Source organism: Meriones unguiculatus, chromosome 3 (genome assembly GCF_030254825.1).
Source record: "Meriones unguiculatus strain TT.TT164.6M chromosome 3, Bangor_MerUng_6.1, whole genome shotgun sequence".
Lineage (NCBI taxonomy): Eukaryota > Metazoa > Chordata > Mammalia > Rodentia > Muridae > Meriones > Meriones unguiculatus.
Genome location: NC_083351.1, coordinates 15,488,196 through 15,505,670, shown reverse-complemented (window position 1 = coordinate 15,505,670; position 17,475 = coordinate 15,488,196). Strand labels below are relative to the sequence as shown.

At 40.1% G+C, this 17,475-nt stretch overlaps 1 protein-coding gene across 6 annotated transcripts in view; it reads left to right on the top strand.

The window, feature by feature from the left end:
• The window catches only part of Luzp1 (leucine zipper protein 1), an 81,364-nt gene that overhangs the window by 53,391 nt on the left and 10,498 nt on the right, over positions 1 to 17,475 (top strand). For 4 of the 6 annotated variants that reach the window (XR_009590549.1, XM_060379284.1, XM_021631472.2 and 1 more), the window contains exons 2-3: positions 6,304 to 6,432; positions 8,085 to 8,187. The exons of 1 other annotated variant lie outside the window; for it this stretch is intronic. The gene's annotated coding sequence lies outside the window, so the exon portion shown is untranslated. The remainder of the gene's footprint in view (positions 1 to 6,303; positions 6,433 to 8,084; positions 8,188 to 17,475) is intronic. One more of the 6 variants, XM_021631469.2, reaches the window with a different exon arrangement.

The following is a 17,475-nucleotide window of genomic DNA, read 5'->3' as shown; positions in this document are numbered from 1 at the left end:
AGTGAAATGGAAAGCAACTGGAGTTTTTTGTTTGCTTGACGAGATAGAGTTTTGATCTGAATAGAATTTTGGGAATGTAATCTGTTTGGAGACTGGTTTATATGAGGATAACTGGAAGCAGAGAAGCTTAGTGAGGCTATTATAGCAGGTAGAGTGAGAGTCATGCACTAAGGAATGTGGAGAACAGGGGGACAGAACCAAGAAAACTGGGAAGTAGGATTGATAGGACCTGCTGATTTGACATTTTCTTGAGGCAAAGAAAAGTCCAACATGAGTCTAGCTGCTTGACCTGTACAGTTCGGCAAGTGGTGGTGCTGTAACAGAGGTGGGCGGACATTGAAAGGGAGTGCATTTGCAATGAGAAGAGAGGAAGGTAGGAGTCATGAGGACTGTATGAGTTTGTGAAGGTTGGTTGTTAAACATTTAGGGAGAGATAAGAGGAGAGATTCTTGTTTTGTTTTTTTTCTAAATAGGAAATTATAGAATCTTATTTCCCAAATATAATATCTGGATCGTGACAACCTGTTGGAAACCTAGAATCTCATTATTTTTGTTTTATTTTTCGATTATTTCATTTTATGTATATACCTGTTTAGCCTGTGTGTGTATCTGTGCACCACATGCCCTTGGAAGTTAAAAATCGAGTTTTTGATCCCCTGGAACTGGAGTATGGACAGTTGTGGGCCTCCATGTGGATGCTGGGGACCAAACGCCGGTCCTTTGTAAGAACAACTATTCTTAATTGCTATGCTAAGTTCTTACTTGCTGTTCTTTCCTGTCCCTAGAATCTCATCTTGTATCACATTATTTTTCCATTCTAAGAGCATGACTTCTCAAATTTTTTGTGAATTGAGACCAGTTTATTTTTTTTCTAATCTGCCAGAGACCATCACATGGTTCCATGCATGCTAAGTGTGTACTTTCACATGCATTCAGTTAGTTCATTAGCACCCTTGCTGCCTAGACCTTGTTTGAGGTGTAACCGTTAATCATGGTTGGATATTGCAGCAATTACTAACTTGTTACACAAGTGCCCAAATACTAACTTTCAGGTTCTTTGGCCCTTTCTTATTAATAGGGCCAATGTTGGGTTGTACAATTTACTCCAAGTAGCCCCTTCTTATGAATGTTATATGCTGACCGCTGCAAAGAGAAAAATAATGATGTGAGAAGAGAGTAGGGGTAATGTATTACAAAGAACAAAGGGGACTGGGTCCAAGTAAGGAAAGCAGAATGCCGGCCCGATATTAGATTTGAAGGTAGGAAAATAAGGGTCAGGATGTTGCTTCTTGATGACAGTGTTATCAGCTGATGGCATTAGGGTTATCAGCTGAGGGTTATTGAAAGGGGAAAAAGGTATGAAAGAGTGATTTTGGGGAACGAAAGAAAACTTAATAGAAAAAGCATGGCACAGTTGCTGACTGTATATAGATATGTATTTGAAATTTTTGGTAATACATTTAAAATGACAGTGGTCCATGGTTCCATTGGCTATTTTCTTTGGCATCTAGATGTTTTTGTGTAGGCTTAGAGAGGCTTGAGGGTTTTAATATACAGAAGAGGGCAAGTAGGTTAAAAGCCCTTACCAGGTACTAGTTATGGGGGAAGCAACATGAAGATGGTTATTTATGTAAAGTTACTTAACCTGTCTCTTTTATAAGAGTGATAATAGTGTCTGTCACATAGATTTGTTTTAAGGGTTAAATTTATTTATATAAAGCGCTTAAGGCAAAAATGGTTACCAGGGCCTGAAGAGATGGCTCAGTATTCAGCTATTCCAGAGCAGCAGGGTTCAATTCCCAGCACCCCCACGGAAGCTCATAAACCATCTCTAACTCCAGTTCCAAGAGATCTAACACCCTCTTCTGGCCTCTGGCACCAAGAATGCACATGGTCCACAAGTATACAAGCAGGCAAAACACTCATACAGGTTTTTAAAGCATGATTAAGTGTATATGCTAAAGCGCAGCATGCACCTCTTAACATTTATACCATTTCTCCAGGACTTCAAAGCTAGTTTCCAGCTGATCTCAGGATCATTCTTCCTCCCATTTGACTTCATAATGAAGTCCAAGTGATCTTTTCAGAGCACAGATGTCTTACCTTTCAGAGACTTCCTCCAACTCTTCAGATGAAGATTCAAACTGATGTCTGGCGAAGGTAGTACAGGGCTTTACTATGAGGAGGCCAAGGCAGGCGGATCTCTGACTTCCAGGCCAGCCTGGTCTTCAGAGGAGTGAGTTCCAGGACAGCCAGGGCTACCCAGAGAAACCCTGTCTTGAAAAACTAAAACCAAACCAAACAAAAAAACAAGAAAGAAAAAGATTCAAACTGATAATTTATTCTCCAAGATGTGTATGTGTGCATGGTGTGACCCTCTACATACCTCTGCAGCTTCCTGTTTGTTTCTTTTGGGGGGAGGGTTGTGTAGGGTCTCACTCTGTAGCCCAGGCTAGTCTAAAACTCCTTATGTAGCTCAGGCTAGCTGTAGAACTCACAGCATTTCTCCTGCCTTAGCCTCAAAAGTGCTGGGATCACAGGCTTGAGCCACCATGCTAGGCTGCTTTCTCCTTGTTCTCTACTGTTCTTCTACTTGGAACAATCTCACCAGAGGGTACCTGTTAGCACCTGCAGTGATGAAATTTCTATCCAGTCATAGTGTATATAATTTATAGACTTTTAAGATTTGTTGTTGTTTTTTTTGTTTTCTTTCTGTTTCCATCTGCTCAGTACTATGAAGACACGGACTATTTCTATTTACTGTTCATCCTCAGTGCTGACCTCAGAGCTTCACGCACTTATTGGAAGTTAGTTGCTATTTGAATGAAAAAACAAATGAATGCAATAACTACTGTCAGATACATTAGGTTTATGATGTTTGGACTCTGGGACAGGACTGGCTTTTCTGTGGGCAAAATTTGAGATTACTCCCCAGAAGAGAAGCAAATAAATTGGGTGAGATTTATCAGCTGTGTGACTTTGAGCCCTTGCTTCTTTGTATTTACCTGATTACAGTTACCATGAAGATTGATGGTAATTAATTATAGGCAGTTGTGATTTCTTCTCCTCAGGATAGTTGTAACTCGGTGTCCAACTACTTTGCTTAGATCCTTAGGCTGTCTTGATATTCAGACTCATAGAGGTTAAGGGACTCAGTTTGCTCCTCAGATTCAGCTAAAACTTTATTTTGTGTGGATGTGTGGTGCACATATGGAAGTTGGAGGACAGCCTAGAGGAGTGGACTCTCTCCATCGTGTGGGTTCTAGGGGTAAGGTTTGGCTACCTGAGCCATCTGACCAGCCCAAAATGCTATAGTGGCCCAAAATTTCTAGATGCCAAGAAATGAACTTGGGATCTCACACACGGGAACAGATTTCATATTCTTTCTTTAAAAAAAAAAGATTTTATGTGTATATGTGTACATCTCTGTGTAAATATGTACATATAAGTACAGGTGCCCTTGGAGACACCTGGAACTTCAGTTATAGGAAGTTGTGATCTGCCTGATTTAGGTGCTGAGGGCTGAACTTGGGTCCTCTGTCAGGGCAGTATGTTCCCCTAACTGCTGGGCCATTTCTTCAGCTCCAGTTTATTTTTATTTTTATAACTTGTTTTTGTTGTGGTGATTTGATGGGATCTCACTGTGTGTAGCTCAAAGTGGCCCCAAATTCACCATTCTCCTGCCTCAGTCATCCAAGTGTTGCAATTATGAATATGTATCTTCAGCTTAGTCAAATAAAATTTTCATTAAAATTTTTTTCCTATGTTTTATTTACCTTTTAAAAGTGTATAAGCATTTTGCTTGTCTGCTTGCATATGCGTCATGTTCATGCTTGGCACCCTTAGAGGTTAGAAGAGAGTGTTAGATCATTGCTAGAGACTGTTTAGTGGGACTTTTTGTTGGGTGGATAAAGTGAGACCTAGAGAGTGAGACTTCTCTGAACCCCATGTAAGTAACAGAACGTGGAATATCATTTGTTTTTCTGACTCTGAAGATGCATCTTACTCTTTTTCCACTTCAGAAAAGACTACTTGCTCTAGATTCTCTTCTTTTCCTTTGTGAAGTGGTAGAGTGAGCAGGATTGGAGAAAAAGACAAGAATTAACAAAATGACATGCCTTCTGGAACTGAGGTTTTGTTCTTCTGCATGTGCCTGGAATGTCCTGAGCTCCAGCGTGCCGTGACTTCAGTATGTGAAGTTACTGAGGACGCTTGGGGTGTCTCACACCAGCTCCTACACTGCGTTTGCATAAAGCACACATAGCTATGCATACACGCACACACAGATAATTCTTAAAAATTAAATAAATCTAAACCTCAGGTTATCTGCTTCACCAATTTGGAGACTCTGAACAAGAGGCTCCAGGTTCACCTGTCCCACCTTGTCCTGTAGTACACTGGCGTGTGGAGAAGATACTGCACATGCAAGTAAGTGTCTCCGCTTTAGTCCTTGACAGCGCGGAGTGCTGCACCAGCAGTTACAGTACATCAAAGACTGGCCTTGCTTCCCAGTGCTCCTGGAGCTACACTGGACATTGTTTTAAAGTTTTTCCCTGCCCTTTTATTTTCCACCTTCATACTCTTTTCTTTGCTTTTATCTGGGTGACTTCCAGAGGTTAATGAGTAGATGAAAGTAACCTGGTCCAGTAAAATTTTGGGTATTAGTTTGTTTAACTCTGTGATCTCAGGTCATTTTGTATCCTGTTATCAGTTTTCCTTGTAATAGAAATTAATTCGTTTGTACACTTTGGTGAAAGATCTAATGGTGGCTTTTCTGGAAGCCATCGACCACCTAGACATATTTCAGTTAATTAATGTATTTGTTCTGCTCCCACTGTCATCTCTATTCTGTTCTGTTTGTTTTAAAGGTTTAGATTTATTTAACTTAATTTTTTTTTGGGGGGGGGACATTGAGGTTTTGAGACAGGGTTTCTCTGTATAGATCTGGCTGTCCTGGCTATCTGTAGACCAGGGTGGCCTCAAATTTAGATCCACCTGTCTCTGCTCCCCAAGCACTGGATTAAAGGTGTGCGCCACCATCACCTGGTGATTTAATTAAAATGTTTTTCTGTGCATGGTGTTTATGTGCTCGTCAGTGTGTGCTTATGAAAAAGTACATGTGCACATGCTTATGCTTGTATGTGCATATCCGAAGGTCAACTTCAAGTGTCTTCCTCTATTGCTCTGGATCTTGCTCTTGAGATAGTCTCTCACTGAGCCTGGGAGACTCTCTGAGACTCTGATTGAAGACTGACTGACCAGCAACAGATGTGCATCACCATACCAGGTTTTTGCGCATGGGTGCTAAGACTCCTAAGATAGTGTGGACTTAGATGCTAGTGTTTGTGTAACAACCACTTTACCCATAGAGCCTCCTCCGCAGTATTCCATTCTGGGTTTTTTTTTTTTTTTTTTTTTGGTTTGTTTTTTGAGACAGTGTTTCTTTGTGTAGTCCTGGCTGTCCTGGAATCAGCTCTGTAGACCAGGCTGGCCTCCAACTTTAAGAGATCCACCTGCCTCTGCCTCCCAAGAGCTGGGATTAAAGGCCTGGCTCCATTTTGTTTTTAATTCTAAGTAGGTACTATAATTTCTGTTCTAAAGCCCCCACTTTTAAAAGAACTTCCAATTTCTTTCCCAAGATTTACCATTTTTTCTTTAGTTTTGAATGTTTCTTTTATTTCATTAAATTTAGGTATAATGTTTGTATTGTCTATCTTTGGTAATTTCAGTATGAGTCCATCTTAGTGTTGCTTTCTGTTGATTGGCTTTTAGTTACTAGGTTTCATTTTTTTAATTCTTTATTTAATTTGGGGTTATATTTTATACATTTGGGTACAAGAGTATTATCAGTTGGTGTTTTTATTTTAGTACATAGTTAATCAGACTCAGACCACAAGCTTTGCTACCCTTGGGGGTGTAGTTATATTCTTGATAGCTTTTTGTCTTTAATAAGGTCTTTGGATTCTGCCTTCTGCATTGCATAGTTCAGGGTTGTCAGCCAGTTTAGGGCCAAGTTTGCAGACTCAGCTGGGTTTCTCTGGCTCTTGTTTTTCCTGTTTCCCATTATCTTTGGCTGGTCCATCCTCTCCTGGTTCATACAGAAGCTTAAGATTTGTTTTTAATTAGAACTACAGCTGGATACAATCAGCCAAACCCAACCCAGTCCCTTCTTGATTTTTCCTAAATCTGCCAGTTTCCGTTCACTTCAGATGGTTGGTTTTGTTTTTATCCAGTGTACAGCTGCAATCTTTGGGAGGGTCATGTGGAAGCAGAATTGTCTAATAGTGCTTTTGTTCATTACAGAAAAATTATGGAAACAAAAAAGACACCACTCTGTTCATGTTAGCATGCTTTGTAACCTTGGGCAAGTCTTCCTCTCTGGAACTTCCGTGCTCCCCAGGAAAATGAGGCAGTTGGTGAACTGGCCACACTGTAAGGACTTGTTCTTTCATCTCTTCTTTGAAGACAGTTTTGCACTTACATTTATGCTATTGGCAGGGCAAAAAAAAAGCCTCTCTGAAGCAGCTGTAGCACTGGTGTGTGATGGTATTTACTGCAGTCATGTTGGACTGCTGAGAGGATTCAGTGGGTAAAGACCTAGTCCATTAAGCCCGATGGCCTGAGTTCCATTTCTGGAACCCACATGGTAGAAGGAGAGGGCCCCACTTGCAAGCCGTTCATGGGATGTTGTCCTCCCTTTGTATGGATCCTTTTAAAAAACAAACTCTCTTTAGGCTGGAGAGATGGCTCAGGCGTGAAGAACAAGGGAGGACCTTTGTTCAATTCCTAGCACCCATATAGTGACTCACAACCATCTGTAACTCCAGGGGATCTGATGCCCTCTTTAGGTCTCTGTGGCCCAGATTATGCTGGGGATCGAGCTCTGGGCTTCATGCATGCTAGATAAGCTTTCTAGCAGTTGAGCTACACCACCTAGGCCATTCTTCACAGTACTGGCTTATAGCTTCAGGTATTCCTTTTGCTGTCATCTTTTAAGCCATTAAACAAACAACAGAACTATTATCTCTTTCTTTAATTTTGTGCTAGCTCTCTAAAAGAAGAGAGGCGGTTCTGTGGTATGTGTAAACTTTTGGGTTGTAGAATTCAGATTAATGGTACCAACAGTCTTAGGAGGAAGCCAGAAGGTAGGCGTCAGTGATGGCCAGTCATGGCTCAAGGAAGAAGATGTTTGAACGTCCAAAGTATGTCCAACAGTTTTAGGTTAGCACTGACCTATAAGTCACCTTCATTCTTTATACAGGGTAGACAGGAAGCTTTGACTCAAGCCCTCCACTTGCCATAATTTTTCTCTAATTTCAGCAGTAAGTTTCAGATGGATTAGCTTTTCAGCTTTCTTTTAGGAAGTCATTCCTTTCAAAACTAGAGCGAGGTTTGTAGAAACTCTACTTTTAGCTCTAACTGGTATTGGGTCGTTAAGGGCTCCTTTGAGGACTGAGTCAAAAGGCAATAAAATGAGAGTGTTGTGAAATGGCTTCCCCCCACCCCCAGAAAAACAAGTTTAAGTCTTGACTATATTTGCTGAGTAAGCTGTAGGATTTTAGACAAATCACTTGACTTCCTAAGATTTAGATTATCTATAAGCAACATTATCACATTGTTGTTTTAGATAAAACATAATGCCCAAGATGTAATAGGCTTTCTACTTGTTTTCTAAAACATCTTATTTTTAGTATTTTTATATTTAGTATATTAGTATATTTAGTATTTTCAGTTTTACTTAAGTCATTGTATGACTCACCTTTTCCAAGTTCAGCTTCTTTTCTCACATGGGAATTTAGCTGATTTCTGAGGTGCTTTCCAGATACAAGATGTCATAAATATTTAGAATATTGGGAAATACAGATTTATTAAGTAAAGACAGTCTGGCCTGGGAATCATATATAATCTGATAGGAGGGTAGGTAGAATGGAGCCTGGTTTCCCTTCAGAGACATAGGTAGCTTCCTTCCCAGCCAGGGCGTAGGTGTAGCTCTTCTTTGGTTCTTTTCTGATGTCGGACTACATGTCAAGGTCTTTGGGTCAACTCAACCTTAGTGTGATTCATGCTTTCCTTTTCTTTGGTAGGTCAACAGGCAGCTACCAGTGAAAGACAGAGACTGCTTTCAAGACAGGAGACAGTGGGGAGGGCAGCCAGAAGTCCACACAGAAAGCTCCTGTTACCTAAATGGTAAGTATATTATACAGTGATAACTGGTAGGCCAATAGGATTGGGTAGTTTTTGAAGCCGCCACAATTTTCTACCCCAGCAAGTGAAGGGAAAAAGACAGTGTTGGTTGATGCCTTGTTGTGAACCGTACCTGAGGCTAAGCTAGGCTAAGCACTTTACATATTTTCTCTTGTAAGTCCATCAACCTGATAGGGTTGTAGCCCACTCAGGCCTAACCGCTCACCAGTTGAGTCTTTACTGTGTGCCAGGCCTGTTTGCAGTACGTTTTCTTCCTTAATATCTATTCCAACTCTTGTGAGATTAGTGCTTTTATTGTTGCAAGAAAGTGAGTTGAGAGGTTAAATAATTTCTCCAAGTTTACACGGTCAGCAAATGATAGAGTTAAGTTTTTTAACTAGGTCCTTTTCATACCACATTCCCATTTTGAGAAAGTTTCTTTCTGGGTTGAGGTGGTAACTGACTTACCTTTAAAAAGCATACCAAGACAAACATTAAAGAAACTTGGACTAACAGCCAATTCCTTTTGCTCTTTTTGGGTTTTGTGAGCCAGTCTTTATTGGTGGTTCTCATGAAGGCTATGGAGAGAGAGCGCCAGTGAGCTGGCGTTGAGAGGAGTGAAAATGGGAACAGTGAGCAGCGAGGAACTGAGTGGTGTTGGTCACCGTTGACATGATATGGATAGAGAAAGGTCTGGGAGAGAAGTTTGGAAAGTGGGCAGTGGTCATGGAAATGACTAGATACAGAGAAAAAAATCTCAGTAACACCTCTCAGCTCTTTTTCTGCTGTAAGAGTCAGACAGAATTAAGTTTAAACATAATGTGGTTAAACATTTGAGGCTGAGTAGTGAACTTCCTACGTTGTCTGGTGGGAAAATGTATGTCTTTCTTGTCATGAGAAGTGTATGGACAAGAGCTGGATGATGCTTACTAAACAACTTCTGCATTGAATTTTTCCCATTTTGAAGAATTTCTGAATGCTACATGGGGGCAAACCCTGAGGTTTGTGAGTCTAAAGTACATGAATTTATGATTCTGTCCGTGATGGTGGGTAATCACTGAAACCCAATAAATGAAATAGATACACGCAAAAAGAGGTGTTAAGATATGTTTGTTAAAAGGCCTAACTCTTTGAGGAGACTGTTTAAAAACAGTGCTCTGATTTTCCTGTGGATCAGAAGATGCCAAACTCTGGCAGGCCCCTTGTTAGTGGAAACATGGCTGTGTTTGTTTGCTTATATGTTTGACATATGAGTGTTTCACAGAGTTGTTGGGACAAATGCTTTTGGTTCCACAAAACCTAAAATACTTCCAACCTGAGTCTGTATAGTTACACATCAAACTGCAAAGAAGTTTGGTGACTATTAGGACTAGGAAATGAATCATGGCAACTATGATGGGAAAAGGGACAAGGCAGGATTTATTATGTTCTATTTCAGATCTTCCTGATCTGCCAGGGCAGGAAGAAGAGCTAGTTTCTAAAATGCTAGATAGGGCGGCTTAGAAATTAGGTGTAAGGGGCTGAGGATGTAGCTCAGTTGCAAGAGTGCTTGTTTAGCATGCCTAGGCAGGCCCTGCAGTACCATGTAAACCAGGTGCTTATGCTATGTATCTACAGTCCTAACGCTTGGGAAGCAGAGGCAGGGAGGTAAGACGTTCTAGGTCATCTTTGGTCACATACTGAGCTCAAGGCCAGCATGAGATACACAAGGCTCTGTTGTTTTGTCTTATTTTGTTCAAGAGGTTTAAGAAGTTTGGCAGAAATGAGCTGCCAAATGAAAAAACAATTGGTATCTTTTTAGTAATAATTAGAACTGAGGTAGATATTGACATGGGAGACACTGGGTTTAAAAGATGTGACTGGCTGGTTGGTACATGCCTGTGACCCCAGCCCATAGAACACTGAGCCAGGAGCATTGTGAATTTTAGGCTAGTGTGAGCTACATGCTAAGTTCTAGGACCAGACCACTTGGACAATAGGGTGAGAAACTGTCTAAACGAAATACAAACAAGTGGGACCATTTATCCTTTCCTTTCCTTTTCTATGATTTGCTAAGATTTAGCATGAACAAGTTCCCTCCTAGATGCCACTCCTCAGGCACAGTTAATTGCTGTTTCTGATCTCTCAGGCTATATGTGTGGTAGTCAAGTGTGCTAAGGAAGAAAAGTAGTATATGAAGATAGCGATGGTGGATATAGATGATCATATGAGATGGTCAGGGAAAAGCTACTGCTAGCTTGCTTCCTCTCTCTCCTCTTTCCTTCCTTTGTTTCTTTACTATGAACCCTTGATCTTCTTACCCCAGCCTCCCAAGTGCTTGGGATCACAGGAGAGTCCCATTATGCCCAATAGGGAAGGCTTTATTAAACAAAACAAAGTATTGTTTTACTTTTGGATATATCTGTCTCATTTCTTATAGACAAGGGGAAGCTCTTAACTTTTTCATTCTTGAATGTCATAAAAGCCTGGGTATTTCATAGATACTCTATAAATATTTTATGCTCTATAAATATTTAGTAAATAATGAATTCTCCACAGGAAGCAGGCAAACATTGGGAAGAGAGGAACCTACTCCTTATCTTTGTAGATAGCCCTGGAAACAGCACCCCACCCCTCTCTCCAGGTAAGAAATGAGGAGAGAGAGAGAGAGAGAGAAAGAGAGAGAGAGAGAGAGAGAGAAGAAAAGAGAGAGAGAAAGAAAAGGAAGAAAGGCATGTGGTGACACATGTTTGGGAGGCAGGTGGATCTCTGTGAGTTCGAGGCCAGCCTAGTCAATAGTGAGTTCCAGCCAGAGTTATAAAGAGAGACCTTGTATCAAAAAACAAACCAAAAAAGAAAGAAAGAAAAAGAAATGTATATTTGAGGTTTTAAAGCCCTATTCTAAGGAGTGTAGGAAGATCAAGAAATATTTTGAGCTCTTACTTGGCCCAGTAATATTTGGACAGCCTGTAAGGAGTGGTTTCAGAAGTTTGGCCTCATTTCCATTGTACAGACCTGCAAGGTAGAATGGGACAGTATGGTGGTTAAGACACTGAGCAACTAGTACAGGGTTTGGGTGTGATATTTTAGAATATTACTCCAGGACCTGGTATTCTATTCCATCTGGATCCACTCTTGCTAGCCATTTCCTCCATAGTAATCCATGAACAGTTCCTTGGCATTATTTAACGTTTTCTGTTAATGGCCAGTGTCTGGCCAACCATTAAATCATTAGGAAGTTTGTTCAGCCACTCATAGTCACCAAGTTTAAAGCATTTATTGTATGCTAGGTTCCCAACTTGGTACTGAGAATTCAAAATAAAAATAAGAAAGCAAGAAGGGAGTAAATAAAACTTGATACAGTGCTATGAAACTTGGTAATGGAATCAGTGCAGCAGACTGAGCAAGGGAGGTAGGCCTCCATCTGGCCTAGAACTTCAGGAAGGAGATGCTGAAGTAGGATATGAGAAAATGAGAAGGATCAAGCTTACCACCCAGGCGTGAGAGGGAGTACCAGAACAAAAATCTGGGATTTGGGCATGTATCTCAGTAGCAGAGCCTTTGTCTGGCATGCTCAAGACCCTGGGTGTTTAATCCCTAGTACTCCTACCACTCCAGCCAGCCAAGAATGAAATTTAATGTGCAGGCTGAAGACAAGGCTGGAGAGGTAGGTGCACAGGCAGGGCCCAGAGCATGCAAGGCTTCTTGTGTTAATTGGGGAATTTGGACTTTATCTTAAGAATAATAAGAGACTTGAAAATTTTTCAGATAAGTTAATGAATATAATGTGTCTCTCTTTACTGCTATTAAATAACTGAGTTTAGTGTTTTCATTCCTATACTGTATTGGTTGAGTCCCCTCACTCAGTTTTGAACAGAAGTTAGAAAATTAACACAAATCTAAATGAAGGGGCTGGTAAGATGGCTCAGCGGCTAAGAGCACTTTTGCTCTTGTAGAGTACTGGAGTTCCCTTTTCAGCACCCATGCTGGGCTCTTAGCTTCCTGCAACTGCAGCTCCAAGGACACAGTGCCTTTCTTCTGGCCTCACAGGTACTCCCACAAACATGTATACTCACAGAGATACATAACTAAAAATAAAATCTGGAAAAAACATCCACATGAACATAGAGGTCAGGTTCCTGAACTTTTGTAATTCACAATGGTTCTAATTTATAGATGTAGCTGTGCTGAAGTTTGACATCTGTATTAGTTACTTTTCCTGTTTCCATGATAAAATAATTCTGGCAAGAAACAGTTAAGGGAGAAAGGATTGTTCTGGCTCATATTTAGAAGGTACAGTCCATGATGAAGAGAAAGTCATGGCAGCAAGAGCATGAGAGGCTAATCCACTGAATCCACAGACCCAACCCCAGGGAAATGGTTCCATTCCTTTCTAGTGTGGGTCATCCCCCTTCTGTTAACATAACCAAGACAGTTCCTCACAGATCTGCCTGGAGACTTGTTGGATTTCAAATGTAGCAAGTTGACAATCAATATTAACTATATAACTTTCTTTTAAAGGTGAGATTTGTTCATGAAAAGTTCAGTATAAAATAGTAAAAAGGGAGGATATTGAGAATGATATAGTTCAGGGCAGGCTGTCTTTTTTGTTGTGTTTGTACAGGGACCTCACTATGTTTTCTAGGCTCCTTAATTTAAAGGATCCTCTTGCTTTTGAGTAGCTTGATCCTCTTGACTTTTGAGTAGCTAGAACTACTGGAATGCTACCATGCCCAATTTTGCATGGGTTTTACAAATAGCATTATTGAACTGGGTGTGGTGGCGCATGCCTGTAGTCCCAGCCGAGGAGGCAGAGGCGGTTTGAGGCCAGCTTGGTCTACAGAGTGAGTTCCAGGACAGCCAGGACCACACAAAGAGACCCTGTCAAAAAACAAAGAAATAAAAAGCATTATTGTGATGTTATATATCACATGAATGTATATTTACATTGTGCAGTTTGATAATTTTTAAACATATATGCAATGATACACTGTATTTAAAGCACTCTGTAGACACATTGTGTCATTTGTTTTTCAGTATCTGCTATGCTAGTATAAATCCTTTAACCCTTTTATCTTTTCTGTCACTGAACATATGAAATTAGTTGAGTTCCTAATCCCCTACCCTGTATATAAATAGGTAAGGCTTTTGCTGTGCCATTAGTCAAATGGGCAAAGGAAAGCATCTACTTTCGCTTCAATTCTTGAGAACGTAGGCTAGGGAAGAGAGTCTAAAGGAGCCTAGATAAGGTAGGAGAGCATAGGAGGGAGAGAGCCAGCCTTGGTGGTGGCAGTTTCTCAGTGGTGCTGCTCTGTGCGAGCTGTGCACAGGCGCCACCTGGTGGCTCTGGTCACGTAGCGTGGCCAGCAGCTGGGGTCTCCAGAAGACATTTGGAATGTCAAGCCTCACTTGTGGTTGGGTTGTTGGGAGTCACTTTTTACTTTAGATACAGCTTAGACTGTGTTCCTTCCATCCTTTCCTCTAGATTTGAATATAATTTTAAAAGACTACATCATTCAGTATCCTCATTGCTGCTGTCATCGACCATGTCACTGCCCCAAATTTCTCAGTGACTCAAATCCTGATTCTGTCAAAGTTTCTAGCCTATTCCTGTCATGCTGCACCCCTGCCATCACCCATATGGTACCCACATGATGGAGCCCCAGGCTTCATATATGCTTGACAAAATGCCTTAACCTCTCAGCTGTCTCCTCAGCCCCAAAGGAGATGGGCAGGGATACTTCTGATACCGTTTCTCGATAGTTCCATCTTTGATCATTGATTTTTTTTTTCTTATACTTTGGGAGGCTTCCATGATACTACATGCTGTGCATTCATGTGGTTTTTCCGATTAACCTCACAGATGGTTCATCCCCTTTGGTATTCTCGTCTCTATGAGTGTTGGGGTTCAGACCATTGCTTTCTTGTTTTCTCTGTTTACTCATTGTTTTTATAAGCCATTTTCTGTTTTTCTTGACAGATTTATATTATGAGAACACCTCTCCCCTGAACTTTGTCCATGCTTGTGTATTTGTGGCCTCTATTATCTTGGGATGATCATGAAGTTTCTCACAAGTAATGTTATAAACTAATCTTCCTTTTCCTACTGTTCCATCTGTACTCAACTCATTGAACTTTGGACAGCAGTGTCCTGCAAATTTAGGCCAGCCACCTTGGAGTCATCCCCAATTTCTATCTGTCCTATATATCATATGCAGTCCAGGAACAAGAGCATGGGGTTCTCCCTCCACATGGCCAGAATTCTGACCACTTTTCAGGTTTTTGCCTGGATTGTCACAGTGCTTCCTGTTTGGTCTTCCTAGTCCCACTCTTTATTGGTCTTTTTAAAAACCATGGCACTTATATTAATTTTTATCATGTTTTAGGTCATAATAATTGCTATCATCCAATGCCTATATGTTAAGGTTCACTTAGGGTTTGAGACACTGTGTAGCCCTGGCTGGCCTGCAACCCACTAAGTACACCAGGCTGGCCCCAAAATTAATAGGAATCCACCTGCCTCTGCTTCAAGTGCTGGGATTAAGTGTGTACCACTGCTGCTTAGCTACTAGGGTTCACTCTTGATCTTGTATATTTCATAGGTTTAAAGAGAGGTAGAATGACATGTATCCATAATTAAAGTATGCAGAGTGTTGCAGTGTCCCAGCTCTCCTGTGCTCTAGTCACTCTTCCATTTTTCCATAGTGTTGCCTTCTCCAGATGTCATTTAGTTAGTCATACCATGTGAGCCTTTTAAAACTTGGTATCTCATTTCATTTTAGAACTGAATAATATTCCATTGTCTGGATGTAGCAGTCTCTCTATATGTAGCTCTGGATTTTCTGGAACTCACTTTGTAGACCAGCCTGGACTTGAACTCAACAGAGAATCTGCCTCTGTCTCCTGTGTGCTGGAATTAAAATTGTGCACCACCATTCCTGGTATTGTCAAATACGTTTTAATTACTTTCTCCCAATCTTTGGCTTGTCTTGATGTCTTTCACTTTAACAAGCATAAATTATACTAGTTCTTTCTTTCATGGATTGTACTTTTGGGATAGTACCTGAGGTTACGATTATACTCAAGGTCATTTGGTTTTTCTCCTTTATGACTTTGTAGGAGGTGATAGTTTTGCATGTTATACTTAAGTCTGTGCACATGGGTCCTGTTAAAGCACCATTTGTAGGTAAGACTATTTCTGTTCTGTTTTATTGCCTTTGCTCTTTTCTCAGAGATCACTGGACTGTTTTTGTCTGAGCTGTTTTGTTCCTTTGTCTGTTCTTCTCATACATACTACCTTGGCTGATAACTATTAGTTAGGGGTATCATCAGGTCTCAACTTTGTTAATTTTTAATATTATGTTAGTTCTTCTGGTCATTTGACTCTACCAGGATTTTTATCAGTTTGTCAGTATCCACACAATAGTTGCGGGGGATTTTATGATTAAGTCTATAAAACTGACATTCGGACTATATTGAGTCTTCCTACCAATGAGTATGAACAATATCCCCACTTACTTACGTCTTCTGTCTTAAAATCTGCAAAACATTGTATGAAATATGTATATACTTCTTGAGTTTATATCTGTTTCATTTTTTATAGTACTAATAAAATGATACTCTTTAATTTCAAATTCCACTTGCTCAGTGTTGGTACATTGGGAAGTGTTTTTGTTGTTCTTGTTGTTATATATTTGTCTGTTGTGCAACTATCTTGTAATCAGTCATTGTTTTTGGGTTTTTTTTTCTCATTTGAATTTTCTACATAAACAGGCATGTCCTTCTCAAAGTTTTTTCTTTCCTCCCAATCAGTATATCTTTTATTTTCTTGCCTAATTATATTATGTAAGCTTCTAGAACAATGTTGAAAAGAGGTGTTAAGAAGACATTCTTGCCTTGTCCCTCATCCCACAGGGAGGCGTTGAGCTTCTCTGTGTGATTCATGTCAGTTTTCTTTTTTAATCTGTTGCTGTAATGACTTATAAGCTGAAACAGCCTTGCAGTTGTTGGATAAATTCAATTGGTTGTAGCATATAATTCTTCTTACACATTGTTAGAGTTCACAACAACGTATTTTGTTGAAGAGCCTTAGATCTGTCTGTGTATGTGAGAATATTGGTGATTCTGTCTTCTGAAAAACCAGTGCAGTCTTCTCTAAATGCCTATAGTACTTACCAGTAATTCCATTTGGGCTTTTATACCTATTTTGTAAAGTTATTGGTGATCAGTTTCTTTATAGGGCTATTCAACATTGTCTACTATTTGAAGAGATTATGGCTTTCAGGTAATTGGTCTACTTCATCTGGATTACCAAATTTCGGCCACAGAGTTGTTCATAAATTGCTTTTTAATGTCTTAGAGATCTATATAGTGTCTTCTCTTTCTTTTTTGATACTAGTAATTTTATATTTTTAACCCCCAAAAGTCCTAATTTTATTATCTTTTCAATTGTAAAAAGATACATTTAATTTCAAAACATTATGTGGAGTCGTTTGAATCTGTTCTGCTCAGTAGTATTTTTCAGTAAACCGGGGACTACTAAAAAAACAAAAACAAAATTCAAAAGATACATTACATTTTAGTGTGTGTGTGTGTGTTCGTATGTATTTGTATCATATGTGTCCAGGTGCCTGTGAAAACCAAATGAGGGCACTGGATCCCCTGGAAATGGAGTTGTAAGCTTCTTAAGTGGGTAATGGGAACCAAAACTCATTTCATGGGTGCAGCTCCCTGTCATGTGCAGAAGATACTACCTCACAGCAGACCTCCAATTCTCTGGCTCTTAACATCTTATAACGCCTCCTCTCTCTTGCTGTTCTGAGTTTATTCTACAAATTTTAGAAAGTTGTATTTTCCTTCATTTTAAAATACTTATATATCCAGCCATCTTTTGTTGCTGATTTGTTTGATTCCTTTGTGGACTAATTTAAGACTTCCTTTAGAATTGTTAAGGTGAGTATCTCAGCTTCTTTTTCTGTTGAGATAAAATACCTTGCTAAAATCAACTCAAGGGAGAAAAGGTTTATTTCAGCTTATACTTTAAGAACTAAGAACACAGTCTATCAAGGGAACTGGCATCTTAAGTAGCTGGTTCTATCATATCCACAATTGGAACAGATCTACAAACAGGAACAGAGAGAACAATGAATGCATGCTGCTGCCCACCCCCATTTCCCCATTGATATAGTACAGGATCTTTGCCAAGAAAGGGGCTATGAGGGGGCTGGAGAGATGGCTCAGAGGTCTTCCAAAGGTCCTGAGTTCAATTCCCACCAACCACATGGTGGCTTATAACCCTATAGTGAGATCTAG